The 14,975-nt window shown below is 41.6% G+C and overlaps 1 protein-coding gene across 2 annotated transcripts in view; it reads left to right on the top strand.

The window, feature by feature from the left end:
- Positions 1 to 14,975, top strand: part of setd5 (SET domain containing 5) — a 49,013-nt gene that overhangs the window by 9,772 nt on the left and 24,266 nt on the right. The gene's annotated exons all lie outside the window — the stretch shown is intronic.

Raw genomic sequence — 14,975 nt, 5'->3', positions numbered from 1 at the left:
CAAAGCATCAACCAATCAGATGCATGTTGCCAATTTATTCGGATCAAAGATTTGTGTGTAATAAGATCAAATAAACCTTACCTAAATAAGTGAACAAAATAATTAAACTAAAAAAATAATAGGATATCAGAAATAAGTGGAATAAAAGAGAGGCTGTGAAAGGCTGCATTTCAAATTACAAAAGATCGATATATCCACTGACAGAGTGAGTATTCCTGTATGCATGTTGATCCCTGGCGTATTGGTGCAGTCAACATGTTGTTATTGTTTGGAAGTATTGTGTACAGGATGCAGAATAGCTTGTCGGACAGCCACACAAAGGCCAGCAGTATACTGTAAACAAAAGGATGTGTTCACACACTACTGTCCAACAACACCACTACACTTAATGCAATGTCTGCTCGGAGTTAAATTGCATCTGTGAGTAGATTCTACATAAAATGGCTCTTTTCGGTATTTTTTTAAAGGAATACTCTTTTTCCGCAGCGCTTTAGGTTTAGGCCTTAACAACACCAGCCCCCTGCCTTGACAACCGACCGACTGCTTTAAACTTCTATAAAAATAGGAAGCGCGATGTGTGCTGGGCTTGCCATGGACATAGCAAAAGTCTGCGATTTGCGGTAAACGAATGCGCGCATGTGTTCCTCTCCTCTGATCAGGCCATCAGCTGCTCTGTGTGTGTCTGCGGCTCTTAGAGCGTTTGCACGACTATACGGCATGCAGACGGGAGAGTAAACAAGCAGGAGCAAGCAGATGCTGAACTGGTGGCGAAAATCAACACAGAGCTGCTCTACGGAGATATTTAGGATTCGGGTACAGGGACGTTTGGACAGAAAGAAGTGCTGTGAAAAACTTGGAAAGCTACGTCACCGTGGCAACACAACCAATCTGTAACACTTGAGCCAGCACTGACAAAAAAATGAGAGTGATGGCACAGGATAGTTTCGGTAAGTTTACAGAAGTGTGCCACACTACTTCTGTCTTTGACCAGTGTTTCCCCTAGATTTTTTTTTAGGCCCGGTGTTAAGAGCTGATAAAGAGTATGCGCGCCGCGTGCATACCAAATTTTTAGAAGAAATTGACCAAAACGAACCCCATTAGGGATAAACCTCAGCCCGCTAAATATGAGGACATAGGGTTATGCTTTCACATTCGGTACGTTTGTACATGTGGTGTTTCCCACAGGATCTTTAGATCCTGCTGGGTGAGAATGGACCTTCTAGGGGGGTCTGGGGGCATGCCCCTGCGGAAGAAAACCTTATCCTTAGCACAAACAGCTAACAACAGTTAGCCATTGTTTTAATGTGTTTGCTTGTTTCAACCCTTGTTGACTGCTCGACACTCTCTGCTAAAAATGGTGCTCTTTATGATCCATAAATATAAATACGGATTTCTATCTATGTTTATGGTCTAGAGAGCTGTTCCATCATTTCCGGCTTCCGTTTTTTTTTGGGCCACAATACAGATTAGCGCCGCCTGCTGTTATGGAGACTAGGGCTGGGCAATATGACGATATCATATCGTGGACGATATGAAAGTGTCTACCGGGAGAGATTTGGCCATACCGTTTATACCGCGGAGAAAAAAAGTTCATGTGGCGGGAGCATAGATAGAGCGGGAGGCAGCTGTCCCTCCGAGTCCCTACAGTTACACTGCAGTTACGCCGCCGCGCCACACGGGGGCTCTGCAGAAGAGTTCTGGGCTGCAATACAGCTTCTCTACCCTCAACAGAAGAAGCCTCATCTGTTGCTCTAGCTGTCTAGCTCCGGTGCGCCATCACTACAGTTAACAAACCAACTCTGTGTCACGTGGCATAGCAGCTGGTATTAACGGTCAAAAATGTCATCGGGCAAAGGAAACTTGCTTGCTGCTTCAGCGTGCTGTTGCCGTGACGCAGAGTTGGCTTGTTTTAAGCGCAAACTACATGGATTAGCTCTTGTGAGCTAGCTGGCTAATAATGACATCTTTAGCCTATTCGGGGCTTCCCCCCCGTGCTGTTATTGTTGGAGACAGCCAGCAATGCTGGTTTTATGTAACTTTAAAACATGTCAAACTTGAAAATATTATTTGTGTTGAAGCTGGAGTTAAAGTATTACCAGACATTTGCTCATTAGTTAATTTTGACAGCTTTTTTAAATTAAGATGAGCAAATACTGCAGGAAAATTCAAATCTTTCATTATTTTGATATAGGCTACTATCAATTGGAAAATGTAGGCTATTTGGTTGATGCTGTCATTTTTATTTTGCACTGACTGAAGCCACGCTGGTGTGGTATTTTGCACCAGTTTTTCTTTCGTATGGAAATTTAAGTTCCAATCAAAAGATGAAAATAATCTAATGTGATTAAAGTTCAGTACGGTTATTGTAATCCATTGAATTTAAAGGAAAAATACTATACCGTGATATAAAATTACCTATATCGTGATATAAGATTTGGTCCATATCACCCAGCCCTAATGGAGACATTACATCCCGCGCAAGCACAGAGCGTACGGAAAGTCAGTAGTCGGCTCGGTGTGTTCTTGGCACTTTTTTGGCCGCGATGGGCAGACTCCATTTTCGGGTTGTCGGACCGGTGTGTCCTGGCCTTTAAATGCATTAATATGGTGCACTTTGAGAGGCTAAATCTGATTAATTTTGTGCTCTGTAAACAGCTGTCATATATGTCCTGCCTATAACTATTTTCTGTAATAATTTGGAGACACAAGTCATGTAAACTATTGAAGAAAAACACATGGATTTCAATAAAAATAAGAAAATAAAATACAATACAATAAACACTAATATCTAATATAGACAGGTCCTGTATAGTACTAATTTCTGGATTAATCTGAATCACCTCACCTTGAAGCTGCTCATTGTAGAGCCATGTGGGTCTGTACTCTTCACGTATGACCCGTACAGTATCGTCTTTATTACAGTATGACAAGCGCTGACGTAAGCGCCGCAGGCTAGCGATGCTAATGTTAGCACGAAAGGCTAGCGATGCTAACAAAAATACCGCAACATTGTGTATGAGCTGGGACTAATAATGTCCACATCCCCCCCAAAAAAGTGGCGCATGTTAAGGAGGGATATCACGCTTTCTCTGCTGTTGATCTGTTCTGAAAAACATGACCGTGAACTAGGGCTGGGTGGTATCCGGACCAAATCTTATATCACCGTATAGGTCATTTTATATCACAGTATAGTTATATCACAGTATAGTATTTTTCCTTTAAATTCAATGGATTAAAATAACCGTACTGTAGGCCTACTTAAATCAAATTAGATTATTTTCATCATTTACTTGGAACTTAAATTTCCATACAAAAGAGAAACTGGTGACATCGTTGCACGTGTGTTCGTTGTCATTATTGCCTTCATTAGATCAATAGACTATCTATTGGTTTCTACAAGTCCATGTTCCTGCAAGTTGAACAGGAGTACAGACAGGGCTGTATGCTTATTTTGTAATCTATAGATAAAGTTTGGGCTTTTTAATTTTGAAGGTTTTATTGCTCCTACTCACAAGTAGGGCCCTATGAAATCCGTTTTATTTTTTTCCAAATTCAGTTTTATTTTTTCACAAATTCAGTTTTTTCCGTTTTAATCTCATGACTTCCGTTTTTTTACAATTAACACTCATTTCGTCATCAGAACGAGTGTCTAATTATTGCGAACAAATTATATTCTAACAATTTAATCAGATATAAGGCTAAATTTAAAATACATCACAACATTGCACTGTTTTTTTGTGCTTAAAAAAACCCGAAAAAAACTAATTTGTTGGGTAGGCTATAGGCTATAACAGAAAATAAAGCCATTCATTTTGTGCTTCAAGTGAAACATTAAATATTATTTTTACATAAATAATAAAGTCCTTATAAACTTTTCAAGAAGCTGGACTAGTGAATATTGGACAGGCTTTATAGGTCCATGGCTTTTACCTGTGGGACAGCGCTTCACCTAACAGCTGGCTGCAACACCAACCTACAGTCTATTGTGCGACGGAGAGCTAGTTATCATTAGCATCAGCGTTAGCCGACATCACGGCAACAGCTGAATAATGTAACACATTACACAAGTTTTTACACTACATGAAAACAACGGGCTGTAGACGCTAGAGTTATAATTGCGTGTAGGAAACATTGTTGAGACAGGAATTTCGTACCACAGCGGCCGTTCCATAATACAACACTCCCTTTAGCAATGGCTGAATATAAGACCTCCCTGTGTTGTGTATCTGCGGGAGCGAGTGGCATTAATAACTTAAAAACAGTAAACGTTTAACATGATTATGTTTTTTAGATGCTTTAATCATATGCCGAATTTATAAACAGACCATATTATTAACAATAAATTAAGTTATGTACATGTCAGAGTTACGTACATGGATACATGCATAAGTAAACATTGAATAGACAGATTTGTGAAAGGGGTTTGGCGCTGTGTGTTACATTAGCGATCCTGCAGCCAGGCTCTACTTTTCACGGCAGTAGTTTGGTCTTTAGATGTCGCCAAACCAAAATTCCTCCCTAGTTCTGCTTTAATTTCAACCGTGTTGTTTCCCTTTGCCTTGGAAATTGAATTTCATCAAAATAATGGCAAATTCCGTGACATTCCGTGTTAAACAGTAGATTCCGTTTTTATTGCCTGATTCCGTGATTCCGTCCGTGTTTTCGTTATCGCGGAAATCATAGGGCCCTACACAAGCATTGTTCACGCCAACTGGGTTACGTCAATCTTCAGTTCATCTTTCATCTCTTTGCCGTGGCTGTGACTGCGCATGTGTGTCTGTTGCGTGTCTGCAGTGCTGGCTGATATACGTACTAGGGGTGTGCACGTGTACACGTGTAACCGTTTAGTAAATCATAACCGTTTAGGAAAAATCAATAAACGAAAACCGTTTTTTTTTTTAAATATGTTCTGGAGACACGCGTTTATTGATTTTACATCACTAATAAACTAATTGGGGAGGATAAAAGCTAGTCTGCCGAGAATCTGTCCGTCCCTCGGCGAGTGTGTGTGTGAGTGAGTGTGTGTATCGGCGCACACACACACACGGGGAGTCGCCATGCTGGGACTCGACCCACAGCCATGGAAGAGTGATGAAAGATAACCTAAAGATTAAAGTTACCCGGTTGACGTGAACTACGCTCGTAAGTAGCCCGAACTTTATAACACCTGTTCAACATGCATTTAACGTGGACATGTAGAAAGCGACAGGCTATATTAATCAGGAAATGAATGAAGCGCGATTATGACGGCGAACGTGTGTGTGTGTGTGTGTGTGTGTGTGTGTGTGTGTGTGTGTGTGTGTGTGTGTGTGTGTGTGTGTGTGTGTGTGTGTGTGTGTGTGTGTGTGTGTGTGTGTGTGTGTGTGTGTGTGTGTGTGTGTGTGTGTGTGTGTGTGTGTGTGTGTGTGTGTGTGTGTGTGTGTGTGTGTGTGTGTGTGTGTGTGTGTGTGTGTGTGTGTGTGTGTGTGTGTGTGTGTGTGTGTGTGTGTACCATGGACCTATTATAAGAGGTGTGTTAAGGCCAGGACACACCGGCCCGATAATCGCCGTCGTCAAAAAAAAAGACGAATCTGTTTGGTGTGTGCCGTGACGTCAGCCGACGTAGAGGTCGTCGGGCTTGTTTTGAGCCTGTCGGCCGCCGATTGCACATGTTCAATCGGCGGCCGACCGTCTTTTATTTGGAGCAATTTGATTGGTGGAGGGCTAGCGAATCAGTGAAGCCCGGAAGTGAGGCGGGTAGCACAAACAGCTAACAACAGCTAGCCATCGTTTTAATGTGTTTGTTCGTTTCGTTTTGCGAGTACTCGCATGCATCAACCCTTGTTGACTGCTCGACACCATGCTCGACACTCTCTGCTAAAAATTGTGCTCTTATGGTCCATAAATATAATATATATAATACGTATTTCTATCTATGTTTATGCTCTAGAGAGCTGTCCCATCATTTCCGGCTTTCGTATTTTTCGGGCCACAATACAGATTAGCGCCGCCTGCTGTTGTGGAGACATTACAAGCGCGGGACGTACGGAAAATAAGCAGTCGTCTCGGTGTGTTTTTGGGCCGCGACGGAAAGACTGGAGCTTCCTGAAACGGCGACTCCAGTTTTTGGGTAGTCGGAACGTGTCGGACTGGTGTGTCCTGGCCTTAAACGAGCGTAGTTCATGTCAATTGTGTGTTTACAGGCGAACGAACGCGCGTGTGTGTGTGTGTGTGTGTGTGCGCGCGCGCGCCTACAAGACGGCGGGGGCACGAGGACAATGACGTAACGGTTAACCGTGTACACGAAAAAAAATTTGTCGTGTACACGGTTACGCATTTTTGTAAACGTTCACACCCCTAATACGTACACCGTGTTCCAAATTATTATGCAAATTGGATTTAAGTGTCATAAACTTAAACATTTTTGTTTTTCAATTAAACTCATGTATGATATTGTGTCTCAGGATGCCTTGGATCATTGAAATTAATCTCATACACCTGTGATAATTAGTTTGCCATGTGAGCCCAATCAAAGGAAAAACTACTTAAGAAGGACGTTCCACATTATTAAAAAGGCCACATGTTTCAAGCAATATGGGAAAGAAAAAAGGATCTCTCTGCTGCCGAAAAGCATCAAATAGTGCAATACCTTGGATAAGGTATGACGACATTAGATATTTCACAGAAACTTAAGCGTGATCATCGTACTGTGAAGAGATTTGTGGCTGATTCAGAGCACAGACGGGTTGGTGCAGATAAAGGCATAATGAAGAAGGTTTCTGCCAGACAAATTCATTGGATTAGGAGAGCAGCTGCTAAAATGCCGTTACAGGGCAGCAGACAGGTATTTGAAGCCGCTGGTGCCTCTGGAGTCCCGCGAACCTCAAGGTGTAGGATCCTCCAGAGGTTTGCAGTTGTGCATAAACCTATTATTCGGCCACCACTAAACAATGCTCACAAGCAGAAACGGTTGCACTGGGCTCAGAAATACATGAAGACTCATTTTCAAACAGTCTTGTTTACTGATGAGTGCCGTGCAACCCTGGATGGTCCAGATGGATGGAGTAGTGGATGGTTGGTGAATGGCAACCATGTCCCAACAAGGCTGCAACGTCAGTCAGCAAGGAGGTGGCGGAGTCATGTTTTGGGCCGGAATCATGGGGAGAGAGCTGGTAGGCTCCTTTAGGGTCCCTGACGGTGTGAAAATGACCTCGGCAAAGTATGTTTAGTTTCTGACTGACCACTTTCTTCCATGGTACAAAAAGAAGGACAGTGCCTTCCGTAGTAAAATCATCTTCATGCATGACAATGCACCATCTCATGCTGCAAAGAATACCTCTGTGTCATTGGCTGCTATGGGCATAAAAGGAGAGAACCTCATGGTGTGGCCCCATCTTCTCCTGACCTCAACCCTATTGAGAACCTTTGGAGCATCCTCAAGCAAAACTTCTATGAGGTTGGGAGGCAGTTCACATCAAAACAGCAGCTATGGGAGGCTATTCTGGCATCCTGCAAAGATATTCAAGCAGAAACTCTCCAAAAACTCACAAGTTCAATGGATGCAAGAATTGTGAAGGTGATATCAAAGAAGGGGTCCTATATTAACATGTAACTTCGCCTGTTAAGATGTTTTTGATTGAAATAGCTTTTGATTTCACTAAATATGACCTTCACATCCTGCAAATTCAACAAATTACCATTTTTATTTCTTTACAACCTATAAAATCTTTTGAAACTCTGTTGTGCAGAATAATTTGGAACAGTGCATTTTGAGTTTTTTATTTTTGAAAAAAATACCGTTATCATTTGGAGGTTTGTTCAATAAAATTTGAATCATACTTTAACGGTTGATGACTTGAAAATTATACTGACTGTCATTTGCATCGGCTATTTAGGAAAATCTGAGAAAAATATAATTTGCATAATAATTTGGAATGCACTGTACACACACACACACACACACACACACACACACACACACACACACACACAATCTGAGAGGGGCAGATGGATTCCGCAGACTAGTTTTTATCTTCTCCCAGTTGTGTTGGTTGTTGGGGATGTTACTTTAAACTAGGGGTGTGCACGTGTACGCGTGTACACGTGTAACCGTTTAGTAAATCATAACCGTTTAGGAAAATTCAATAAACGAAAACCGTTTTTTTTTTTTTTTTTTTTTTCTTCAAATTTCAAAGTTTTTAAATATGTTCTGGAGACACGCGTTTATTGATTTTACATCACTAATAAACTAATTGGGGAGGATAAAAGCTAGTCTGCCGAGAATCTCTGTCCCTCGGCGAGTGTGTGTGAGTGAGTGTGTGTATCGGCGCACACACACACACGGGGAGTCGCCGTGCTGGGGCTCGACTCACAGCCACGGAAGAGTGATGAAAGATAACCTAAAGATTAAAGTTACCCGGTTGACGTGAACTACGCTCGTAAGTAGCCCGAACTTTATAACACCTGTTCAACATGCATTTAAAGTGGACATGTAGAAAGCGATAGGCTATATTAATCAGGAAATGAATGAAGCGCGATTATGACGGCGAACGTGTGTGTGTGTACCATGGACCTATTATAAGAGGTGTGTAATCGAGCGTAGTTCATGTCAATTGTGTTTTTACAGGCGAACGAACGCGTGTGTGTGTGTGTGTGTGCGCGCGCGCCTACAAGACGGCGGGGGCACAAGGACAATGACGTCACGGTTAACCGTGTACACGAAAAAAAATTTGTCGTGTACACGGTTAGGCATTTTTGTAAACGTTCACACCCCTACTTTAAACATACTGTACACAACACAAAAGTAGACATGTAGGGCAGCTAGCAGCTACATAGCCTAGTTAGCCAGCAGGGACAGAAATGATAGCGACCGATTACATTACAAGCCTCGGACTGCACTGATTACCTCAATAAATGTTTCAGGCTGAGACTAGGGATGTAACGATATGAAATTTTGAGTACGATATTGCGATTGATATCATGATACGATATTAAGCGCGGAATTCATTTCTACCCCCTCAAATGAAATGTTGTACCGCTGATTTAAATAAAACACAAACGAATAATTCAAATTTTTATATCTTATTATGAAGAGATTTCTGAGAGATTTAAACAACTTATCACCAAAACAAAGACACTGCTTCTCTACTATTTTTTTAAAGAAGCATTACACCTATAATTTTAAAATTAAATAGGAATTTTAAATCTAAACTTTAGGCACTTGTCTGTAACTGTAAAAGTATGCATAAAATAAAATGATTTAACAATAGTGTGATAATTTTCCCATGTCTATTTGCTTATCAACTCTATTTTATTCAACACTATTTTTGCAAGCCATGCTTTTACCTTAATAGGTCTACATTATGACAGGCACAATGAACTCAGTAAAATATTAAATTATGATTTTTATTTGTTATTAATTAAAACTGCAGTCTCAAAATCAATGTTTTTGCAGTGCACTCCTCTCCCTCCTCCCTTCCTCACACTTTCATAACGTCACCTATGCTTGACAGTAGTGTCACCTAAGTTTGACCTAGTAGGGATTCCATAGTATTGCGCAACATGCCGGTGTTACGCCGAAAGCTGTGACCTGCCAGAATGTGTGATATTCTGGCAGGTCACAGCTTTCGGCGCAACACCGGTATAGCTCGTATAGCTGAGTTCCTATTAGGGCTGCTCAATTATGGCAAAAATGATAATCACGATTATTTTGATTGATATTGTAATCACGGTTATTAAAGACGATTATTCATTGTAGGGATGCACCGAAATGAAAATTCAGCCAATTCTTTCAACATTACATAAACAAAACTCCCAATTGTGCTCCTCAAACATAGCCTACAACTAAAAAGCCACACAAAATAAATAATCAGTAAAACCTTCGAATCTAAGAGTAAAATTAATATTTTACTAGGGATGTGATTGTGAAACATTCATTGATTTGTACTTCGACTTATAAGAGGAGGTAGGCTATTGTAATCATATAATTTACATTGTTATTCATTATTTAATTCTCATTTAAATTACATTGCGAATTAATAAGTATTTTATTATTATTTCATTTATGCATCCAGGTAACTTTAGTTCCTACCCACCTATTGTTTAGGGGGGGACACATTAACGCGTGGGATTCAGTTTATGATGGTCGAGCATATGCGAGAGTATTGTGTTGCCGTTTTGGCTATCATTAAAGAAGAAATCAACGCCGAGAGCAATTGTATCTGTTGTTTATTTGTAACCCGAGTGTTCCCACCATTCCGAGGAGACCGGAGGACGCTACCACATAAAAATAAGGGTTACACTATGAATCTACAAAAAGATCGATTTATTGCCTTCTTTTTTTTTTGCAGTGCACGTTGAGTTGCTGTAAAAAAAACTGACACCGTAATGTTCAGACTTCAGAATTTGCATCAGAGCGCTGATCATAAAAATTAGACGCTTTATTTGAACGAAGTCCATGCTTAGGTGCTGGTTGTAACTTTTCGTCTGTAGACTGAAACTAACGGAGGGGGTGCGTCTCACTGTATATTTGCTCTTGTCGCGCAGATAGTTTGCCTACATGGCACAATATATTCAGGCTCGAGAAATGCAATCAGAAAGCGGATGCCTTTCCCCTCAACAACGTTAACGTGCAGGAATCCCCGACTATCATTTTACCCCTAAAGCCACAGAGCTTTTCTGCATGGTGGCTCACACCGGCAAGTTCTCACAGTGAATGACACCGTTACCCACCACCATCACAGTGTCTCACTCACACCATGTTTCACCGAGTGAAACGCTGCTTCAATCGCGCAAGGCTTTTGTGTTTCGGTGTAACATCTTGGACGAGCGTTTTAACTTTAAGCTGAATAAACAATTGCACTGGAATCGCTGAAAGCGACAGTGTTCGGGCGGGGGCGGGGCGGAGCCGAGCGCAGGTGTAGACAGAAGGGTGCGCTGCATTTACTACACATGACCCGGCGTGCCGCACAATAACCGTTTTATTACGATTATCTTGTTTTCATGATCGAGGGAAGCCAAAATTGTAACCGAAATCGAAATTCAATTAATCGCCCAGCCCTAGTTCCTATGCTAGTTCACGTGAAGTTGTGATGAACATATAAAGGATCTTTGGACTTATTTCCTTAATCTGCCTTTCACCGAAGTTTGCCGACTTTACCTGAGATTTAAAGCGCGGTCGCGGTGGATGTTTATTTTTTATTTTTTTGTATCTCATTTCCTCACGTTCACCTGGATTCATAATGATATAACTCACCCGCGAGCAACTTTCTCTTCAGTCTGGTAAGCTACTATGCCGATCTTTTTATCTATCTCTCCCTTTTCTCTTTCTCTCTCTTCTTCTTTGCTGCTGCGTGACTCAATGTTGTGAAGCTGCACGTGCTGGTCTGCGTAGTGTAAACAACGGCCCACGTGAGACGTGACTGTTCAATTTAAAGTTAGAAGTCATGTTTCAGTGATAAGATGCTGTGTCAATGTGTTATTGTTTGGTTTCCAATGTTGGTGTGACCCATACAGTGTTAGATTGAGTGCTACGTTTATGACAACGTTGCTTACCAGACTCTCCACAATGACGGAGCGCATTTACCATGCACGCTCGCCTCAATACCGTGACACGGTATAACAAGAAAAAACGTACGGTTGACATTCGTGGCCTTTTCATATCGCGAACGACCGTTTTGCGGTATATTGTTACATCCCTAGCTGAGACACGGCTTGCATTTGAGAACACGTATCCTGAACCAAGCACAAAACGGTCAACTTTATGATGCCCGTGTTTATGTGCATAGGGATGTACGTGACACATCCCTACAGCTGACTTGAGTTTCACCTGTATTAGCAAACAGATACAAGAGGGGTATTTCTTAAACATTTTCCATCCGTATTTTTGGCGGTTGGTTCAGTTAATAGTCCAACAACTGCTCGTAATTTCTGCTTTGCTACTTGGCTCCGGAGTCGGCTTTATGCCCCCCCTTTGTATGACGACCCCGCCCACGTTCATGAGGTACTATTTGCACTGGAAAACGACCCGTGCTGCTACCAAAACTGAGTTGAGCTGAGTCAAGTTTAGTCGAGTAGAGCTACATTTTGTGGAGAAAAAACGCCATAATTGCCTTGGCTGTTTTATTATTTATTTTCTTCAGCAGCAGCTGTAGCCTTTTTTGTTTGAGTTTCTCGTCTAACGCTATACATTTAACGATAGCACATTGAACTAATCACGATGAGCTATCTGCGTCCAAATCTATTTTTTTTACCAACTGCACTTGAACACATCATCATGTAAAGTGCTGTTTTTTTCCTCTTCTGTTTATCCCAGAGGCTGTCAGTGACTGCCCTATTTTGACAGGTTCTTTATATTGACAAATTAAGGGTACATAACTCACATGAGTTTTGAATGTGCGTCAGCTTCTTGGCTCAAACTGTAGTTGGGAGCATGGTGTATTTTTTATTTTTTGTAGTCTATAGTCCCTCTACGCAAGTGTGTTTTGGCACAGCTAGGCTAACTAGCTTTAGCTGCCAGATCAACTTTGCAGAGGAATCTGTTCTGGTGTAAATGGCTGAACGACTTTTTGATCCGGCTCTACACTTAAACTGGGTGCATGAGGCACCTTAATGCCAACTAATAACAAAAACACCACAGCACGATAGCACTCACAATGACTAATAAATGTTTTCTTTAACATAAATAATGAAATTTCATCTAAAAGCAAACAGTAGACTACACTAATGTTTAACAAGAAACTTTATAAAGACACGCTTCAAATAACGATCTCTGCCCATACAAAAAGCTCTGACTTGGATACTTGAAGGTTGATCGATGTGTGTAAATCCATCTGGTACGTGTTTCTGATGACAGGCCGTTATATTAATAATAAACAGCACGCCGCACATTACAACAGCATTTAAATTAACGGCTTTCAAATTGTCTAGAAGAATGTTAAGGCTGAAGGGCTCCTAAAGCGTTTACATTGTGCTTGGTTTTCTCTTTTTTTTTAAATAGACTAGTCTAAATTAAAAATTCTGTTTATACGTTTGGGGAAATTAGTCGCTATGGGCATTCCTAGTTTCTATGTTGACCTAGTTATATCCACTATGATTCAATGTTGAAAATGAAAGTTAAGTTAGTCCAGAAGGGGTCCGACTCCTTGCACAGGTCAGCCATAGTACAGTGCCACAGGAGCAGTTTGGGGTTAAGCTCCTAGTGCAAGGACACAATGGTAGAGAATAGATGGTGGGCACTGTACATGTAACACCAGCCACCACTAGTTTACTAACAATGGGGCCGAAGAGTATTAGTAGAGCTACCTCATGGTGTAAGAAAAGCGACCTCATGTTTACTGGTCCGCCTCTTTCCTCTACCATCTTTTTATGGTCATATTATATCATGGGATAATACTTTCTATAGTCCCTGTGTATGTGCATGACGTGTTCCATCATTATGTTCACATAACTTGCTGGGCTGGGCTCAGCTCTGTTCAGAACATTTTGTTTCATACCTGTGAACTTCTGTGCATTTGCTCTACTGAATACCCCACAGACAGATAGTATATATACTATAGCCAATGTATTATCCTATAGGATAATACATTGGCTATGTGTGAAACTATAATGAGCATCTGCCAGTGCTTTATAATGTCGTAAGAGTTGTGTTTAAAATCAAACAAAAGATGAGACAGTGATGTGAGAGATGACAAGAGGGAGAAAGAAAGGGTCTCGGTTTGCTGTTCATTTTGTTTTCATGTCCCACCCCTTGGACTACTCCAAAATGGCTTCTGTTCCAGTGGAAGTGAAAAGACTTTGTTAAGCCTGCTGGTAATTTGAGCCTGGTATTCATGGCCAGAGGAACGAACAAGGAAGGAAGGGAGGGAGATAAAGAAAGGCTTTCCTTCTTGGTGTGGTATTTACCTCCCTAGTCCACCGTCTGCTTCTTTTGGAAAAGTCCCAAAGAGTGAGTCACTGTGTGTGTGAGCTAGGTAGGAGCAGGCTGGCTATTTCTGTGAGGCAGTGCTGATCCACAGGGATAATAAACGGCAAACTGCTTTTTCAAAAGGCTCTGGATAGGGCACAGTGGAATTCACTCCATGCCATCATTTCTAAGTATGTTAAAAATGTGTCTAAACCTTCATGCCCTTTGCTTTCATTCTGTTTTCTCTTTGTATTTAGTCATGCTTAAAGAGGAACATTTCTTGAATTATCAAAATCTGTCTCTGTTTATCCTTACATATGTCTCTATTGAGTTTCAGCTTAATGTTTGCTGCTTGTGTAACCAAAGGCTAGCTGACATTTCTTGTAGCTACCCAGCAGTGTGTGTATCCAGCTGGATAGGGAGGGGTTGAGGGGGACTGACATTCTCTATTTGACAGTGAGCACAGTTTAACTGACCTTGACATTATTGGAAGTCCCCAGCCTTGCTGTGGTTGCCTTGGTGCTGGAGTGTGAGGGCAGCAGTCACTGTAGCCATGGGCCCGCTACACAAATGTCAGGCATGTGGCTCTCTACTAGTAAACCAGCCCAGGTTTAAAATGTTAGCTTTATTTGTCGTAGAAGAGGAAAGGCTTAGCTTTTTTGTTTTTACAGCAACTGTGGTGAACTAGATCAGTGTGGTGTTTATGAGGTAATGTCCTTGCCTTGTTCTCGGCTAAATCCTCTCCTGAGCGTGTGAATGCTTCCTCTCTGTGTGCACCACTGAATTATGTCTCTGGTTGTGCATCTGACTGTGTGACTGAGCTGGAGAGAGAGAAGGCAGGCAGTGTGGGTCAGTGTTTGAGCAGGGTTTGGTCACATGATGCAAGTGTTGGATGACTCACCCCTCTAGGTTTTTGGGAAGAGGTTGCCCCCTGCTGGTTCCCTTCGTCAGTGCAGAGCAGTGCAAAAGGCCCTGCTTGTTGTTGTGCTCTGTGAATAGCCATACCTCCATGCCTCTGAATGGATGAGACACAGGCCTATCTATCACATCATGTCCATATCCTGTTATCATTTTACACTCAAGCAGATGGAAG

Source organism: Ammodytes marinus (genome assembly GCF_949987685.1).
Source record: "Ammodytes marinus genome assembly, chromosome: 4".
Taxonomy (NCBI): Eukaryota; Metazoa; Chordata; class Actinopteri; order Uranoscopiformes; family Ammodytidae; genus Ammodytes; species Ammodytes marinus.
The sequence above is the reverse complement of the archived record's forward strand: the minus strand, read 5'-3'. Positions and strand labels throughout refer to the sequence as shown.